This window comes from Eulemur rufifrons, chromosome 20, assembly GCF_041146395.1.
Source record: "Eulemur rufifrons isolate Redbay chromosome 20, OSU_ERuf_1, whole genome shotgun sequence".
NCBI classification, from domain to species: Eukaryota; Metazoa; Chordata; class Mammalia; order Primates; family Lemuridae; genus Eulemur; species Eulemur rufifrons.
This window is the reverse complement of record NC_091002.1, coordinates 41,382,396-41,402,085: the sequence shown is the minus strand read 5'-3', so window position 1 is coordinate 41,402,085 and position 19,690 is coordinate 41,382,396. Positions and strand designations below refer to the sequence as shown.

Below are 19,690 nucleotides of genomic sequence, written 5' to 3'. Positions count from 1 at the left end.
ATTTTTAAATAGTGGGGGAGGCGTCCCAGAGTGAGCAAGAGAGAGGAGCCCTGTGTACCTGCAGTTCCTTCACTCACTCTCAGTTTCTTGGATCTCTCACAGTGCGTGTACGATTTTTGCTGAGTATGGTTCTTAGAGGTTCTAGATTTTTCCAATCACTACTCTCTCCTCCTGCCCACCTCCCATATAACACGGCTACTAAAAACCACACAGTTTATCTGGAGCTGGGTGAAAGAAATAGCAATCTGGCACTTCTTGCCTTTCGAGTCTCACTATAAAAGTTACTGATTTTATCTATTGTGTGTTTTACCCCCAGTAGAATGTAAGCTCCACAAGGGCAAGGATTTTTGTCTGTTCACCACTACATTCTTAGCTCTTTGAACAATATCTTGTACACAGCAGGCGTTTGATAAACATTTACAGAATGTTTATTTACAGAAGGAGGAAGGAACAATTGCGGGAAACAAACAAAAGAAAGACAGAGACGGGACAAGAAAGGAGAGTAAGAAGGAAGAAGGAAGTGGGGTTGCAAAGAAGGCAGGCCGGCGCTCTCAGCCCCGCTTGGGGTCTAGCTGGCAGCCAGCAACTCCTAGCCGAACTACAACTCCCAGCAGACTCCGAGGTCCAGGGCGGGCCGCGGCGGCCCAGGGGGAACCGGACCCCTCCCCCAGGCTCCCGGCGTGCCTTGCGAGCGCAGGCTTCGCGGCCGCAGCGCCCGCCGGGACTTGTAGTCCGGGCCGCGGGTGGGGGGTGGGGCCGGGCATGGAGGCGGGCGGGGGCCGGGGGCGGGCGCCGGCCCCTCCCCCGTCACTTCCTGCCGGGCTGCGGGCGCCGGAGCGGCTCTTCAGCGTTTGCGCCGCCCGCCGCCGCGTCTCTCTCAGCTCCCCCTTCCTTTGAACCCCCGGCCCGGCGGCGCCCGCCTCTTCTGCGGCCACTCCGCCTCTTCCCTCCTTCTCTCCCTTCCTCTTCTCCCTTCTTCCTTCCTCCTTCCCCTCCTCGCCGCCGCCGCCGCCCAGGACCGCCGGCCGGGGGACGAGCTCGGGGCAGCAGCCAGGTGAGGCGGCCGGGCCAGGCCGGGCCTGGCGGAGTCCTCGCGGGCGCCGCGGCGGTGGAGAGGTGGGCGGCGGGTGGGGCCTAGGCCTCGGCGGGTCCGCGCGCCCGACCACCTTCCCCCGGGCCTCTCTCCCGCCCGCGGGGCCTTCCCGGAGGAGGTGGGTCCTTCTGCGCCCCCCGCCTCGGAGCGCCTTGCGGCTTGGACTCCGGGAGCTCCCATTTCCTCCACCCCTTGCTGGGGCCAGAAACAGGTGCCACGACCGCTTTTCCTCACGGATCGCGCGTGGGGATGCCGAAGTTATTCCCAGGGCTGGGGGGGCGGGTGTCCCCACTTCAAGTCCCCAAGATCCGGAGCATCTAAATCTCCTCAGCCCAGGTCTGTAGCACAGTGGTTACGAGCAGGTGTCCAACACGGGTGCAAATCCTGCCCTTTAGACAAGTCACTTAAAACTCTTTGTGTCTTGGTTGGAAAAAGGGGCTAATACCGTCGCTGCCTGTTAAGGTTGTTAAGGTTCAGTGAAATGGGGCGTGTAAAGCGCTTATCGGAATCCCAGACCTACAGCGTGTCCCAATAAACCGCCTGCATAATTTATTAGCGTGATATGAAGGTATAATTTAATGGGTAGAGTGGACAGAAGTTGACCTACCTACCCGTTTGGGTTTCCTTAAAGGCAGAAATGTTCAGCGTGCCCATCGCCAGCGCCAGAGCATTGTTTCGGGTTAACATCTGAAAGGGGCGTACGCTCATTTGGGACACTCTGTAGTAGGCAGTTTGTAAAAGATAGCTGCTATTTCTTTCTATCTCCTCCGCTTGGCCAACTGCAGGCTATTTACCAGCTCCTGCAGTATGAGCAACCTGTCCATTTTTTCTGCCATCATCCAGCTTCTTGTTGTTATTCCATTTCTGGTAAAGTTGCTGGCAGAAGCTTCCCGTGAGTTGAGCAAACCTTTCTGGAGCACTGTGTGTGTGTGTGTGTGTGTGTGTCTCTCTCTCTCTCTCTCTCTCTCTGGAGGAGGGTGTATGAAAATGGAAAAATTTGTCCTTTCTTGCTCTACATCTCTAACTTCTAACTTTTTTTCACTGCAGTTTTGCTTTTATTCCCTCTGTCTCTGTAGGCAGACTTTCCTTTTAAGCCCTTGCCCCACCTCTGGGTTGCAGTGTTGCTTGTGTGGAAGTTTTCTTCTGTTCCGGGGAAGAGGTGTGCTTCGTCTGGTCTGCTAGCGTTCTCTGGCTGTGGGGACGTTTTTAAGGTCACATTTCTCTTCTGCTTGTAGCTTTAATTGTTTAGAGGGTGGTGGAAAGAGAGTTAAAGCAGGTTTTTGGTTGATTTTGGCCTTCCAGGAATCATTGCTTAGCAAATGTAAATTACATTGCTACTTGTTGAAGTAAAAACCAAAAATACAGTTGGAATGTAGAGGAGCAGTTTCGATCATCCTGGTGACTGACAGGTGGGAGTTTATTCAAGCATACTGGGTTTCTTTTTATTTTGTTCTTGGTTGTATAGGTGTATTCTTCATTAAGGAAATGCAACTCATGGACGTTCAAATTTACAAGAGTAAGGAATGTGTGTTTGCTCTACTGAATGATCCTCCTATGCCATAGGATTGTTTTAGGCAGTGAACTGAAAATACTTTAATTTACACCTATCTCTCAGTAACACATGATGCAAAGTGGCCTTCTTGTTTTTGACATTTTCCTAGAGTTTTATGGCAGAGTCTTACTGTTATTTCTAATTTAAAATCTTTGTTTAAATGGCTTTTTAGAAACACCTAAACAAGCAACTATGCAGGCAATACAAAGCATGTCTTCTACTGCCATAACACAAATTGTAGTGCTAGGGAAATGGTATTTTAACATTGCAATAAATAACCTAAAGGTTATTTTTAAACTTTTTATTCTAGAAAATATACAAAAATTGAATAGTGTAGAGAATCCCATTTATTGGTCTCTCAACTTAGGCAATTATTAACTCATAGCCAAGGTCAGTCTTGTTTAAGGTTTACTCCCTCCCCAAACTGGATTATTTTGAAATAAATCTAAACATCCTTATCACAATATTAGCAATTTTTACTTTTAGCAAATTGCTGTTAATCTGTCACAAAATTTACTTGGAGTAGAATCATAGTTCTCATTTTGTTGGGCTTCTCATCTCTGTTTATATGTGATAACTGTTCAGCAGAAAAAAAAGTCAGCCGAATTAGCTGTTGATTCAGTGCTTTCTCCTCCTCAAAGTCCAATCAAAATACAAGTAGTCCCAGCTGCTGAGGAGGCTGAGGCAGGAGGATGGCTTGAGCCCAGGAGTTCTAGTCCAGCCTGGAGTAATGTAGCCAGACTGTGCCCCACCCCCCAAATAAAAAAATTCAGCCTTGCTTCTTTGTGTACAAAAGCAACAGGTCTTGAGCTATTAATGACTGTAGTTGAAAAGCAGTCAGAACTACAGTTTTCCCTATTCCTGTTTCAGTGGAGACCTACCTGTTAAGCTACTTTTAATAGAGAATAGCTTTATGTCAAAGTTAAACCACAGTTAGTAATTTGTAATGAAAACTTTCAAAGTTTCTTTAGTGTAAATATACTGCTATTACCTTGTGTTAAGAATTAAGCAAAGAGATAGAATTTCAAATCTTCTGTTTGTAGCATTGTTTTCTAAAGATCCTCCGTCTGCTCTGTTTACAAATAACAAATTTAAGTATGAATGAAACTTTAGTTTTTGTGAATAGTATGAAATCACAGCATAGGTATTTATATTTTTCTTATCTAAAGAGAGATCTCTACTAGAATGGAAGTTGACAGGAATATTATAAATGTTTGTCATTGTTACTTAATTTTCAAATTTCTGGTCATGAACACTTTCTAGCTTTTAGACCTGTAACATTGTTATTTCAATTCTGTAGTTTTACTTTTGAGTTTGATCAGGTAGAGTGGAAATGCTGTATGTTATGTTTTGGTTATTACAACCTGGGAGATAGGGAAGGATATATCTCTTAAACTTAATTTGGGAAAACCCCAGTTTAGTATCTAGGGAAGGACATAAAATATATTTTAAAATGCTTACTGCTTCCCAGTGAGCTTAAAGTTAAACTTTTAAGCATTTGGAATTGTTACCATAAATATAGTTTCTTCAGAATAAGTTATATACAGATTACAGCAGATCTTTGAATAACGTCATTTCTTTATAATGTTGATGAGAAAAAAGTCGCTTCCTTGCCAGAGCCGCTGCCTGTGTGGAGTTTGCACATTTTCCCCATGCGTGCGTGGGTTTTCTCTGGGTACTCTGCTTTCCTCCCACATCGCAAAGATGAGATGTGCATGTTAGGTTCACTGGCATGTCTAAATAATCCCTCACTTTGTGAGTATAGGAGTGTGTGTGAGTGTGCCCTGGGATGGGATGGAGTCCTGTCCAGGGTGGGGTTCCCGCCTTGTGCCCTGAGCTGCCCACATAGGCCCTGGCCACTCCCGACCCTAAACTGGAATAAGTGGATAAATAATTTTCTTATTTGTTTTTATTAATCTTTCTTAAATGTACATATACGTCAAGGTTTAATATTAGAAGTGTTTTGTTCTTTAATGAGAAGTTGGTGATGTTTTTCTGACCAGAAATACAGTATAGGAACTTAACTCTTGTTTATACCTCAATTAGCTTATGGTAAAATTGGTTTCATTGTATGTCATTTTACTTAAAGTCGAAGTTTCCAAGAAGCTATTGATGATGTTAAGTGAGGATTTACTGTATTTTGAGTTTAGAAATGAACATGACTCATGGAACTTTCCCCCTCAATTCTGAAGTCAAACCATTAATATTATTCTGGGTGTTACCATTAAACATTGAGGCTATACTGTGCTGCTTCATCCTCCCTGCTAAGACAAGGTAGATAATTGAACATAGGAGACACAGAGTGAGTCTCAATTTGTAGTGCAACTTTGAGCTATTTTAGTGGATGGAGTAAGAGTGAAATTCACCAGCATAAAGATGAAACTTTCATGAAAAAGTTTTCTTTTTGTGGAATGCATAAGTCAATTCCAGAGTATGTTGCCCAGGCTGCTGGCCTTGAATTCCTGGGTTCAAGTGATCCTCTTTCTTCATCCTCCCGAGTAGCTGGGACTACAGGCAGGGGCCTGTTGTTTTTATGAGGCTCCAAACTGGATAATTTTATTTGATGTTATGCTTAGTGACACAGAATTACTCAATTTGGGGAAAGGTAAATTCCTCCCCCTCAAATGAGAGCTTTTGGGGTTGCTTTCTTTTCTCTCAGGATGGAATTTTAGAGGCTTCAAAAATGTTTAAAGAATTTTATGACAGATTTGTTTCACACTAGACCTACAACAGGTTGTTTTAAATTAACTTGGTGATGAAGACCTTTGTGGTTAACATGCTTCTGATGTAATTTTCTACATGAACATTTCTTTAAATAAAACTTCATCACAATCAAGGCTATAGGATTTATGCTGTGCCAGAAAATATAAATTGCAAGTTAGAGATTGAACTATGAGAGGGCATGTTAGTTGCTATGTTTTTTCCCCCTAATATTTTATTATGAAAAATTTCAACCATATAACAAAGTTTAGGAAATTCTGGTGTATACCTTTATAAATACCACCTATTTTCTACCATTAACATTTTACTATACAGTATTATGAAGCTTGAATAATGTTGACCAAATCCTTTGTTCTCACCTACTAAGGAGATAATAGGATTATAAATATATAGCTATGTTGATCTTATCAAATGCCACCGGATGGATGGCTTGAATATTTGTCTTGTTGACAACTTAATGCTCTGAACTAGAAAACCTTACTGCAAAAAAAATTATTTAATATTTTGAAAATGGTAAAATGGGAAATTACTGCAAATAGCTTAATTTATTTTTTAAGTATTTCCATTTTCATGCTAGTAAGTAAGGTTGATGGAAAAGTAATTTATGTGACCAGAGAAGTGGAAGTAGAAATAAATCTCTGCAGACTGTTAATTACTGTATATTTTCTGGGACCATGTATGTTCATTTATTTGTTAAAGGAGTATATTCAGGGGGCTCCCTCAAAGTATATTTACTGAAAGCAAAAGGGGAGAAATCTCTTCAAGAAAATATTTGCTTTCGATTAAAAATTAGTCTTCTAAATATTAAATCTGTAATCCATCTGGCTTCAGTTTAATCTGGAATCTAATTTGGGAAAGAAGTGTGATGGTTTTGTGGGTTTATAACAGTTATGGAAGCAAAACTAGCTATTTTGTGATGATAGAAGTTTCGTGTCATGTCTCCCAGACTACAAAGGCTAAGAAAATCTGTTTAAGTTCCTTGGGGTCTTTTCTTCCTAAATGAAAATGATTGCTGAGGGCTGAACCTTCATTAGATTGCCTCTATACTTGATGTAGCTAAAGAACTGATTGCCCAGTGAGTGGGTTGATTTTAGTCAGCGTGTTCTCTGATCCCATTTAAAATTTTTTACAAGTGGCGTGTAGCTATAAGTTTATATTTATAGATGTTTATGTGAGGACAGGATTAGTGAATTTGTTGGATAATAATATTTGCTACTATTTTTTGAACTCTTAACCATGTTCCAGGTTAGAATTACAGGGTGAGAGTTATTTGATGCAGAAAAGGAATCTAAAAGGTCAGGTTGAATTTGTCTAATAGTATAAAAGATGCAGTTCATTGAGCTCTTTCTTTGTACCAAGGATTGAAGTAGACCCTTTTTTTTTATAATTAAAATTTTTTATTTTATTTTATTATTTTGAGACAAGAGCTCACAGCAACTTCAAATTCCTGGGCTCAAGCGATCCTTCTGCCTCAGCCTCCCGAGTAGCTGGGACTACAGGCATGTGCCACCATGCCCGGCTAATTTTTTTTTTCTATATATTTTTAGTTGTCCAGCTAATTTCTTTCTATTTTTCATAGAGATGGGGGGTCTCACTCTTGCTCAGGTTGGTCTCGAACTCCTGACCTCAAATGATCCACCCATTTCGGCCTCCCAGAGTGCTAGGATTACAGGCGCAAGCCACCACGCCTGGCCTGAAGTAGATCCTTTATATTGTATTTCTAATATTTGCAAACATCTTTGTAGAATAAGGGTCATAGTAGCTGAGGATACTGAGGCCCTTTGAGAGGCCAAATAACTGGCGCAGGGTCCTGAGCCACTTAGTAACAGCGCTGGAGCATAGGCTGCTTTGCTCCCAAGTCAGTGCTCTTTCCACTGAACCACACTTCTCTAATTATGCTTGGGTGCTTTTTGTTTAGGATAATTGATTCTGCTTGTCACCAGTGGCCCTCCCCCTTACCCCTTGCAGCTTGGATAAATTTTGCTCATTAGAACTTCAGCTCAATTTGGAAGAGAGTCTGGTTAAGTAATACTCAGTCTTTTAGATGGGCTTTTGAAATAGTTTGAGGATTTACAGTTTACTTTTGTTCCTTGTGGCAAATTAAGCTAAAACATAAGCTGATTCGCAGGTTTATATGTGAGGAAGGGCTTAGAGGTAAATGGGGAGGGGCATGTTTTATTTACCTTTATGTTGAAGGAGGCTATCTCCTAAATTATTATTGTAATCTGTCATGAAGTTTGTTAAAGATGGTTTATTAACTGTAGTCAAAGTTGCTAAGGAAATTAGTTTCTTTAAATTATAATGTTCTGCTTTATTGGAAATGAGTTAACTAAACTTCTAAATAACTTTATAGGGTAAGTGGTGATTGCCCTCTTTGTTGCTTCCCATGCATTTTTTTGGGAGTATTTTTTTATTTTTTATTTTTTTAATTAAAAAAAATTTTTTTTGAGACAGAGTCTCTCTTTGTCACCCAGGCTGAAGTTCAGTGGTACTATCGTAGCTCACTGCAGCCTCTAACTCCTGGCTCAAGCCATTCTCCTAGTTCAGCTTCCCAAGTAGCTGGGACTACAGGCACATGCTACCACATCCGGCTAATTTTTCTATTTTTGATAGAGACAGGGTCTGATTTTGCTCAGGCTGGTCTCGAACTCCTAAGCTCAAGTGATCCTCTTGCCTCGGCCTCTCAGAGTGCTAGGATTACAGGTGTGAGCTACCTTGCCCAGCTGTTTTTCATTTTCTTTGAATCAGGGATCTTAATCAGAAGCTGCTTTGGTTTTCCACCCAGGCAGTTGTTGTCTCTATGGCTAGTCTTAAAAGGCTGAATCAATGAAATTAAATCTGCCTTTGGACTTGTGTTTTTAGTGAGATAGTACATGAAGTTCCATTTTATATTTAACCTCAGCTGAGGCGACCTTATAGTCTGTACTGACATAGTGTGTCTCATTAATCATGAAAAGGTGTTGGAAATGTGTCTTTTTGGGGGGATGAAATGAGCATAATGCTGCTTAAATTGTTAACTTATTGGCTTCCCTCAGAAAATGAGCTTTATGATTTAACTAGATCTTGTCTGATTCTCTCCTATCTTTGCTTTTTGAAGTCCATGCCTTCTATAGATTAAAATTAAGTGAGGCATGAATTTTCTACCCTTGCAGATTCCACCCTGATAAAAATAGGGCCATTGTTTGCTGATGCCATTGTGATTTTATGCAGAATGCTAGGCAGTCCTTTCCTCTGTTAGAAAGAGAATAATTTATATGTAATGATAAGTCTAATTATGTTTGGAAGCCACTGTCCTTTGTTGCACAGTTTAACCGACCTGTTCATTGAGATTCCATGACCCTTTACTTAGATGACAGTCAAATAGTTAGGTAAATAAGTTTCCTTTTGGCTTGTAGTAATGTTTAGGGTATGACTATTTCTACATAGTTATTTCCCTGTTAGTTGAGTATTTATTTAAGCACTAAACATAAAAAAGGGGGGCGGGCAGGATGGCTTATGCCTATAATCCTAGCACTGAGGGAGGCTTAGGCAGGAGGATCTCTTGAGCTAGAGCCAGACCCTGTCTCTACTAAAAATAGAAAAATTAGCCGGGTGTGGTGGCATGTGCCTGTAGTCCCAGCTACTTGGGAGGCTGAGACAGGAGGATTGCTTGAGCCCAGGAGTTTGAGTTTGCTGTGAGCTATGATGACACCACTGCAAGTGAGACGCTGTCTCAAAAAAAAAAAAAAAAAAATTTAATAAAAAAATAAAGCAAAATCTCTCTCTTTTTTTTTTTTTTTTTGAGACAGAGTCTCACTCTCTTGCCTGGGTTAGAGTGCTGTGGCGTCAGCCTAGCTCACAGCAACCTCAAACTCCTAAGCTCAAGCGATCCTACTGCCTCAGCCTCCCGAGTAGCTGGGACTACAGGCAGGCACCACCATGCCCGGCTACCTTTTTCTATTTTTAGTTGTTTGGCTAATTTCTTTCTTAGTAGAGACGGGGGTCTCACTCTTGCTCAGGCTGGTCTCGAACTCCTGAGCTCAAGCAATCCTCCCTCCTCGGCCTCCCAGAGTGCCAGGACTACAGGTGTGAGCCACTGTGCCTGGCCTCTTTTTTTTTTTTTGCATGAGGTCCTTTTCTCCCCCCAAACTCCTACAGGGTCTTGCTATGTTACCTGGACTAGAATGCAGTGCGTCATCATAGTTCACTGCAGCCTTGAATGCCTGGGCTCAGGCAATCCTCCTGACTCAGCCTCCGAAATAGCTGGGGCTTGCAGGCCCAGGCCACCATGCCTGGCCAATTTTTTTTTTTTTTTTTGTAGAGGGGTCTAGATCTTGCTCAGGCTGGTTTCCTGGCCTCAAGCAATCTTCCTCCCTCAGCTTCCCAAAGTGCTAGGATTATAGTTGTGAGCCACCTCGCCTGGCCCTCTTTCTTTCCTTTTTTTTCTTTCTTCCTCTCCTTATTTATTTATTTATTTTTTACTAGCCCTGCCAAAGCAAGGCCTCAAAAATGTAGTTGAAAAACTGAGAGCTGTTCCTCTCCACAGAAATCTTTAATAAAAGGTGAAAGATTGATGTGACCTGGAGAGAAACCAGAGTATGCATGAGGTCCTTTCTAAAATTTGCTACTTTTTTCTTTCTTAATAATAAAAGTGTGTTTTGAATTTGTTTTATTAATGTCAGTTTATAATATCAGTTACGGTGTACCCTAATAATGTTTAACAGCTAACTTTGGTATGGCATTTCATAGTTTACAAGCCTTTCACCTACGTTATTGGGTAATCTCCCTAAGAATCATGTGACTGCTGTTTTATTAATTATATGAAATTGGTGGTGAAAACTCCATTTTATATATTAAAGGGCTGAAACCTACACATGAAACTTTCTCAAGGTTATTCAGCTGAGTGGCAGAGTTGGACCCAAACTCAGATCGCCAGTCAGAGTTTTTTCCATCATACCTTAAGTTGTGTGCTAGCTGGTTTGCCTTTACCCTAAATCAACAGTTCACAGCCAACGGGTCTTTTAGGTTTTTCTGTGTCTTTTTCAGTTATGAGGTGATATGTGTTATAAACGATTTATTACTAATTAAAATGCCACTGTGAATTATTTATTTAAAGAATTTATATTGCATATACAAATGTGAATTCCACGAGGACAGGGGACTGTGTCTCATTTGTGCACACCTCTCTCCCCAGTGTCTAGAATAGTGCCTGCTAATAGTAAGTGTTGAATAATTATTTGTTGTGTGAATAAAGCAATGAATTTAATTCACTCTCATACATGTATTCCATTAATACCTTCTTGAGTGGGGGAAAAAAGGGAATTGGGCTTAACCTACAGTCTTTATGTCTGCTGTTGCTTGGTGTAAGTAAGTGCTATTAATATATAGATATACTGGTAATAATTGTGATGGCTTTTGAAATTGGAGAATTTCAAAAAACAGATTTGCTTATAGAAGTGTGACTGTATGAATCTCAGCTGTCAATTGGGTAAAGGTATTTGAGATCCAAATGGTTGCAGATGTTTGTATTTCTGTCTCTGGCTCTCGCTCTTTTTGCTGTTAAGTTGATTGATGGCAGTTGTTTCTTACTGTTATCATCCTGTCTGACTCCAGCAGCTCCTTTTTCCATTTTAATTTTTTACTTCTGCTTTGGGCTAGAAAACTAGACACCCAAATTTACAGTAATTGTTTGACATAGATGGGCTTGGATTGAGCGAGGCCCCCCACTGGTATTTTACCAAAAGGCATGGGCTGTGTGAGACGGTCTTAGACATTTGTTTTGGCTACTCAGAGGCCTTTTTCAGTTCCCATTCATGGGGAGGTATTGAAACAACTGGGTATCCAGATTGGAAAGTTGTTACTATAGTATACTATTTACAAAAACCTGAGCTGTTAAAATACTAGAGAACAAATTAGAGCTCATGATTCATTTCTGAGCAGTGAGAAACTGAAATAAGCAAAAACACTTTATGTTGTAAACATGTAAAAAGCATCTCAAGGTAAGGAATTCTGTTTGTTTTTACTGACTACTGCCATTTAAAGGTGGGGGGAGAACTCTAGATAAATCAGACTTGAGAGTTTGAGAATTAAACTCAAATTCTGCCACCTAAAATTCAGTTTTAAAAAATAATTGTGATTTAGACTTATTAGAGATAATGTGCTTTTTCTCATATTTTGCAATTTAGTATAACACTATGTACACAGTACCTTTTGGTAAAATTTTTCTGTGCAGTTGCATTTGCATCATCAAGCATGTAGTAAGGACATTTATGAATAATATATTTAGCCAGAAGTTATAGGGGGAGAGAAAAAAACCCACAAGTTTGAAAATTAGGCCTGTGTGATTGGACAGTATATGATGTCCAGTTCCTTTTATCAATAAAAAAATTAATTACAAGGTAGTCAGCAGTGCTCTCGTCAGGAAATAATTGAGACTGAAAAAGGAAAATTCTTCTGTCTCTTATATATGTGTCTCTGCAAAGTATTCTTTACCCAGTTCCCAGGTAATCGTGTCTTTTGTATACTCTACAGAGTGCTGCTTCAAGCCATGACATCGTGCTTTCAGAAACTTTCCTATTTGTAAATTTTAGGTTTTCCTAAAACTTAAGCAATATATGTGTTCATTTTCAGAAAAAAGACCTACCCTAGTAAATTATTATTGTTTCTTATTTTCCAGGAGTTTCTTAACCACATAACCTCTCAGAACTGAACGAAAACAACATTGTTCCTGGAACACCCTCTTTTTAAGGTACACATAATTTGGCTTTATAATTTCAGGCTTGTTCATAATCAGAGACACTTTTGAATTCTTCAGTGACTTGCGTGGAAAATGATTTTTACTTTTGGCTGTAATATTAGAGAAACAGAAGAAATTGTATGCAGTTTGAATTTGTTTTTTACTCTTGATTTAATTTGAAAGAAAATTCAGGAAAAATTGTTGACAATAATACAAAACCCTTTAGTCAGCATCACTATCTACTTTAAATGTAAAGACAACGAAAACTGCTGAAGTTGTCATTAAATATAACTTGTTCAATAAACATCTTGGTCATAGAAACTTTTAAAGTTTGCTTTCTTTCAAAAAGCCTTTGATTTCTCAGATTCTTTATGTTAAATATGGTTTTCAAACTTGTGGAACTAATTCAGCATTGTTTTTGTTGTGAGATAAGGTTATGACTCAGGCTCCATTTACCACTGGCAGCTTGTGATCATCCAGATACAGTTTTCTAAAGGTGTTCAGGATTTTACAGTCCTTTGTCAGGCACTGCAGAATACACTACATGCATCAGCACTGCTTTGTGTTTTTTAACACTTTTCCTCTAACAGTGAAAGCATATCACCATGCCATATCTTTGAGGTAATAATTAGTAGACATGTTAACTTACTTTTTTTTGGGAATGAGGAAACTGAAACATAAGGAAATTAGAGAAGTTGTACACAGCTCAGTAATACACTTATCACACTGGATTTGTATAATGCTTTTTTTTTTTTCAAAGAGTTGTATTATGCCTCAGGATTCCGTTAATGTTTTAACTGATTGCTACAACTGAGGCTTGCTTGAATATCCTATTATAAAGTGCTTTGGGGAAACTGAGGCACAGGAGTGGATTGCCAGGAGTTGGACATATAATTACTACTTGAGTTGAGAGTGGAATTGAAAGCCACAACTCAGAAATTTGATCTGATTTAACATTGTTGGTTGTTAATTGGCAGCAAGGCTGATTTCTTAGAAACTGAGTCTTGGCACTGGTCTGTTTTGCATGAAGATGATGGTAAATGCAGTCGTGTTTCTAGGTAAATGGCACATGGTTGCAGACTGCAGTTTCCCTTTTCTGAAAGGAAAAGCCCGTTAACCATTATGTTGAACCAAGCCCCTTCTACGTTAAGAATATGTCACACAGTCCTACTCTTAAAAGACTCTAGCAGATCATGAATATGTATTCATTATGGTTGGTTTTTTTTTTTTTTTTTTGATACAGAGTCTTGCTCTGTCACCCTGGGTAGAGTGCAGTGTTGTCATCATAGCTCACTGCAACCTCAAACTTACGGGCTCAAGCGATCCTCTTGTCTCAGTCTCCAAAGAAGCTGGGAATAATACAGCGCGCCACCACGCCTGGCTAATTTTTTCTGTTTTCAGTAGAGATGGGGTCTTGCTCTTGCTTAGGCTGGTCTTGAACTCCTGTGCTCCAGCGATCTTCCTACCTTGGCCTCCCAGAGTGCTAGGATTACAGGCGTGAGCCACTGTGCCCAGCCCCTCATTTTGGTTGGTTTAAAAACGTTTTTCTATATTTTTATAAGTTTAGATTAAAAAAACATGTATTTATAAAAGTAGTATGTGTTTGAACTTACTTATTTTTAAGAATTTCTCCCAGGGGAAGGGAGATAGGAGATTGATAAAGTTTTATAGCTAGAAAAGAACAGAAAATTTGTAGTTTGTTAGGCTGCAGAGGTAAATTTTTTTTCACTTTAGTGTGGTATGATGGTTTTTCTAGGATGAACAATTAATAAGTTCTCTTTTAAAAAGTGTTTTTTAAATGGACCACCCAATGGTTACTTTTGTGTAGAAAGAAAATTCTCCATTGCCTATGGCATTACGCCAAGTGTGAGACAGGGCTACGTTGAGTCACTAGTATTGGATGCAAAGATCTTGAACAGCTTGTGTTGTTTCCAGGCATTTTTTTGGTTAGTTTTATTGTCTTGCAAGCGAATGTGCCTCATCACGGTTAATTCTCCTTTGTCTTTATCTTGAACATAAAGTACATAGTGGTCTTTAAGTAGTATGATCATATTTCCTTTATTTTTTATTTTAATTTTTAGAGACAGGGTCTTGCTCTGTCACCCAGGCTGGAGTGTAGTGGCACCATCAACACTGCAACTTAGAACTCTTGGGCTCAAGAGACCCTCCTGGCTCTGCCTCAGCCTCCACAGTAGCTGGGACTTACAGGCATGCACCACCAGGCCTGGCTATTTTTTCTTTTTTTTTTCAGAGATGGGGTTTTGGTATGTTGCTCAGGCTGGTCTGGAAATCCTGGCCTAAAGTGATCCTCCCACCTCGGCCTCCCAAAGTGCTGGGATTGCAGGTGTGACCTGTGCCCAGCCATATATTTTTATTAAGGAACCTTTTATTATTGTGTGATTTAGTCTAAATGGGCCTGCTGTTGAACATTATTTGCTTGGCATTGACCTTAAAGCAGTTCCTCTGGAAGTGATTGTGTTAGGTGATAGTGATTGATGTGCTTCTGTACTTGGGGCTGTCCTGCCCACAGGTGTTTGGATGTTTGGAGTCAATGGATTGCTCTTTTGGGGGGCTGTGAGGGAAAAAGCGTGGTGGGGTGTGAGTTTACTTACAGGAAACATACAGCCACATTGCTACTAGAATGATCTGTCAGGAAAGGATCTTGGAAATAAGTCTTGGATATAAGGAATGATGTGGGTATATTAGGTATAGTTCAAGGCTATTAAAAAGGACTACTACTTGGGAGGCTAAGGCAGGATTGTTTGAGTGCAGGAGTTTGAGGTTGCTGTGAGCTTTTATTGCTGCACTGTACTCTAGGCTGGGTGACAGAGTGAGAACCTGTCTCTTAAAAAAAACAAAAGGACTTTGTTATAGGAGAAGTGGTTTATTCCTTAACTTTTTAAACTTTTTTATTGTTGACTAAATTTCTCTGGGAGTAGAGCCTCTCTAGAGACCAAATTAATAAATTTACAGTGGATTGCTTAAATATCTTGTCTTGTTTCTTTGAGGAAGAGTTTAACAAATAGATTGTTTCCAGCATTTGACAATCTACCATTTATGGGTTTACATGTAGTAGATACTTAACACGTTTTTGTTGAATATTGAATGAATATATTCTAAAATTGCTGTTGGTATTACTATTGCTTTATCATGGCAGGGAACTGGAGTATTTCTTTGTATCTGTGTATTCATGTTTCATCAGATTTACTGAAGGACTTGCAAGGGGAGATATTTAGTGAAATGTTTATGGCTATCATAAAAGGAAGCTTGTCCTTTTATGGAATTGGGATGATTTCTTTCTTTTAATTTCTGTTTTTTTCCTTTCTTTTTTTCCAAACACATATTATTTGGAAATTAATCTCTGTTTTTTTCCTTTTTTGTTTTTTTTTTTTGAGACAGAGTCTCGCTCTGTTGCCCAGGCTAGAGTGAGTGCCGTGGCCTCAGCCTAGCTCACAGCAACCTCAAACTCCTGAACTCAAGCGATCCTCCTGTCTCAGCCTCCCGAGTAGCTGGGACTACAGGCATGCGCCACCATGCCCGGCTAATTTTTTCTATATATATTTTTAGCTGTCCATATAATTTCTTTCTATTTTTAGTAGAGATGGGGTCTCGCTCTTGCTCAGGCTGGTCTCGAACTCCTGAGCTCAAACGATCCGCCCACCTCGGCCTCCCAGAGTGCTAGGATTACAGGCGTGAGCCACCGCGCCCGGCCATGTTTTTTTCCTTTTTTTTCCAAACACATACCATTTGGAAATATCATTTATTAATACAAAGGAGAATGATGTGTTGATTACACAAAAGTATAGATAGTGCATTATAGGTCATGTGTTAATCCACTTAAAAAATTGGTTAGTAAAAGTGTTTTTCCATAACTGCTTAAGTAGTTATTTGATGCTACAAAGATTTAACGGTCTGTTAGTTGAAAGTGAATAAGACTAAGCACTATTGTAGAGATTTTTGTAAACCATTTCTAGAAGGATCTGCCTTCTTGTATATTAAAGAAATTACTTAGACTGTGCTCAGTCTAGTTTTGATAGGTTCGCTGATAAGTTAGGAATATACATGTGCCTGACCACTTGTTAGCACGTCATGTATAATTTTTAAAAAATGCTTTTGTAGAGTTCATGCACTCAGATTCCTCATCCCTACAACCCATAAAAAGTACTTGACACTTGTAAAATGGTAGCTGCCAGTCAAAGTGAGATTCTTTTTATTTTTATTTTTTGAGATGGAGTCTTGCTATATCGCCCAGGCTGGTCTTGAACTCCTGGCTCAAGCTCTCCTTCCGCCTCAGCCTCCCAAATAGCTGAGACTACAGCCACGAGCCACTATGCCCGGTGACTCTATTTTTATGAGAACATTTTTGTGTTACCATGCCAGTATTAGGAACTGGGGTGACTTGGAATTAAGGAAACTTTTAAAAGAAATACCTATAATGCCATCATTTTACCCCTCTTAGTGTTATAATGCCTATATATGCTCCATAAATTTAGGGCTTGAGAATAAGGTGAGTGTTTTTTTGCGGTGATGTGTAAAGCCCTCCAAGTAGGAAAAAAACCAGATTAAAGGCCTTATTTGTGTGGGAGGCAGGAAGCAAGGAGCCAGGGAAATGACAGCACAACCAGGCTTCATAGGCAAAGGGCTTCCAGTGCCAGCAAGATCTAAAAAATATTTGTTTCAAACTTTTCAACCTAATTTTGCTGTGTATAAAATATTTTTTGTCTCTAAGAGGACTCTACCAAAGCATTCTGATTTCCTGAATTCTTAGTTTGCCTGGTGGAAAACAAGGACAAGTTTAAAGGAAAAGACTTAAGTTTGCATTTAAGGATTTGATCTTTAGGACAGTATTGTTGAACAACAGGCTCAAAATTAATGCAGAAGTAGTATTTCCAGGCCGGGCGTGGTGGCTCACGCCTGTAATCCTAGCACTCTGGGAGGCCGAGGTGGGCGGATCGTTTGAGCTCAGGAGTTCGAGACCAGCCTGAGCAAGAGCGAGACCCCATCTCTACTAAAAATAGAAAGAAATTATATGGACAGCTAAAAATATATATAGAAAAAATTAGCCGGGCATGGTGGCTTATGCCTGTAGTCCCAGCTACTCGGGAGGCTGAGACAGGAGGATCGCTTGAGCTCAGGAGTTTGAGGTTGCTGTGAGCTAGGCTGAGGCCACGGCACTCACTCTAGCCTGGGCAACAGAGTGAGACTCTGTCTCAAAAAAAAAAAAAAAAAAAAAAAAAAAGAAGTAGTATTTCCAAAATTCCATTCACCTGAAGGCTGCTGTGAACTATATAAATATCAGTAATGAAAAGTTTTATTTGTTGTTCGAATTATGTGGGTGAACAGTGTATTCCCCCCCCCCCCATTCACGACTGCGATGCCCATCCAGGCTTCTGTTTGTGAGAGGAGGATCTGTTTGGGTGCTAAAATACTACCATCAAGTTTTTTAGGGCCTTTTGAGATGGAAAGGGGATTTTCTTTTCCTGTTTAAGAATATAAGCTACTGGGGTTAAAAAAAAAAAAAAAAAAAAAAAAAAGAATATAAGCTACTTACTACATTAGTAAGATTTTATTTTGTGGGTTAGTATATGTATACTTGAAACAATGTCCCTGGCCTCTCTACCCATTAAATACCAGTAGGTTTCCTTCACCCCCCAGCCCACTAGTTGTGGCAACCAAAAAACCTTTCCAGACCTTGGCAGATGTCCCTTGGGGAAACAAAATTGCCCCTTGTTGAGAACCACTGCTTTAGATGCTTTGTTCAGGCTTAAAGAAAAGACATACAAGTGTTAAATTAGCAAGTGACTAAAAATTTATGAGCAAATTCGTACTGTTTGTTGAATTTTAATATGTTGGAAATTTAAAGTTTGTGAAGTACACGGTTTTATTTGGAGAGTTTAAACATTTTTTTATTTTTAGTTTTGAACTGCTTTTTTCAGCCAACTGTTAGAAAGACACAACTCCTTCAGGTGAACTTGAGGTTAACATGTTTGGGGGCAGTCTTAATTAAAAGCCTGTTCCTTTTCTCAGCTTCTAGAAAACCTATGTATTTATGACTGTGACTGGAAATGCTGGCAGTGGGCCTGCTGTAGACAGCATTAACCAAAAAATATTCCTTTGAGCCTCACCCTTTCTAAATTTAGGCGTTCATTCAGAGTCTCAGACTCTCAGAGCTGCCCAGGGCAGTTGGGAGTGCTCCTTCTGGGATGGGGCTAGACTCCAGAACAGATGCTTTGCTTTTGGCTTATTTTTTGACTTTGTGACCTACGGTTGGTGTTGTGAAGTGGTAAGTACACTATAAGTGATTTTTTGTTGTGAAAAACGCTCTCAAGACAGAATTTTCTGAAAAAGCAGGGAAGGGAAAAGGAGTGAGTAAGCGAGGGGGAGAGAGAGAAATATTTCTATTTTGACAGCTGAAGGGAAAAAAAAAACCAATGAAACAAGGTCATAGCTGACTTCTAAACTTGGGGATTTGTTTCTTGACACTGGCAACTTGTCTGCTAAGACCATTATCTAGATCTTCAGTGGACCTCCTTTGTTATTTTGTTCTGATTCCGAAAGTAAATGCGGAACAACTGCACTCTTGGGGCAATTTGTTGAATAAGGTCATGCTTATGCCTCTGTTATCCCAAGTCTTATTTCAGCTGAGTTTCTTTTGAGTTTTGCAGTCCTTTTTGCTTTCAGCAAGAGAGGATGTCCCTGGACTTTGCAAGTATCTTAATTGCTCTGGTCATTCATCTCTTTTTAGAGGTCCAGCTTTAAAAATCATATTGAGACTTTTTAAAAAATTAAAGTACCAAACAGTTTCTCTGCAAGAGAACTACTAATTAGTTGGTTTGCTGGTTTCTGCTTTCGTTGGCTATTTCCTGACCTGTCATTTCTGTTCTTTGTTACTACTGGTTATTTTTAAGTACTTTTGACTTGCTTAAAACATTTTCAGCTTTTTGAAGGATGCTCATGAAAATGAGCGTAACTTTCCTTATTTTTGACTTGTGAAGAGATTTCAGTGTATTTAGGAATAATCCCTTTGCTACCCTCCTAACTTAAAAGATGAAGTAAACAGTCTCCTGTGCTCCCCCACCTCCCAGCCACACCAGTAAAATTTCCAGTCTGTAATCTGTTCCTCTCTCCTTCATCTTCTCCACTCTTTTAATAGTACAAATACTATTGAATGGTCTTTTTTATTCAGATCACTTCTCAGGATCTGGAGGCCTTGATGTGGGTGTAATAGTTGTCTTGTTTGGGGTCTGTAATTAGAACATCTCAAACAAACCTCTTAGGAAAACAAATACATCTTTTATCATCATAGGGAAAAAGAAACAGCAGAAGTAAGAACCTCCTTCCTTCCTTCAGTCAGCTTAAAGAAAAGCCCTAAGGCTGTCAGTCTTAAAGCCTTGGCCTTTAAGTGGGAGCAGTGTCACCTTCACCTGTTAATGGTGTTAAGAACCTAGTTTGCTTTCAGTTTCTCATAATATTGAGATCAGGAACCATTACCATATCCCATATCCAGTGAAAACCTCTCCATACTTTTAAATTTGCATTCTTGAATGTAAGCTGTAGGTTACAATTTTTTTTTTTTTTTTTTTTTTGGAGACAGAGTCTCACTTTGTTG

General features: G+C 39.9%; 1 protein-coding gene and 1 non-coding gene across 7 annotated transcripts in view; one reads left to right on the top strand and one right to left on the bottom strand.

Annotated features, from left to right (window-relative positions):
* Window positions 1–842: 842 nt before the first annotated feature.
* Window positions 843–19,690, top strand: part of STAU1 (staufen double-stranded RNA binding protein 1) — a 57,550-nt gene continuing 38,702 nt past the window's right edge. For 4 of the 6 annotated variants that reach the window (XM_069496642.1, XM_069496641.1, XM_069496639.1 and 1 more), the window contains exon 1: window positions 843–1,054. The gene's annotated coding sequence lies outside the window, so the exon portion shown is untranslated. Of the gene's footprint in view, window positions 1,055–12,021; window positions 12,094–19,690 lie in introns of all 6 variants that reach the window. The other 2 variants (XM_069496638.1, XM_069496640.1) reach the window with 1 other exon arrangement.
* On the bottom strand, window positions 9,829–9,945 carry LOC138401266 (U5 spliceosomal RNA). The gene has a single exon (XR_011236431.1). It is a non-coding gene; the product is annotated as a U5 spliceosomal RNA (small nuclear RNA).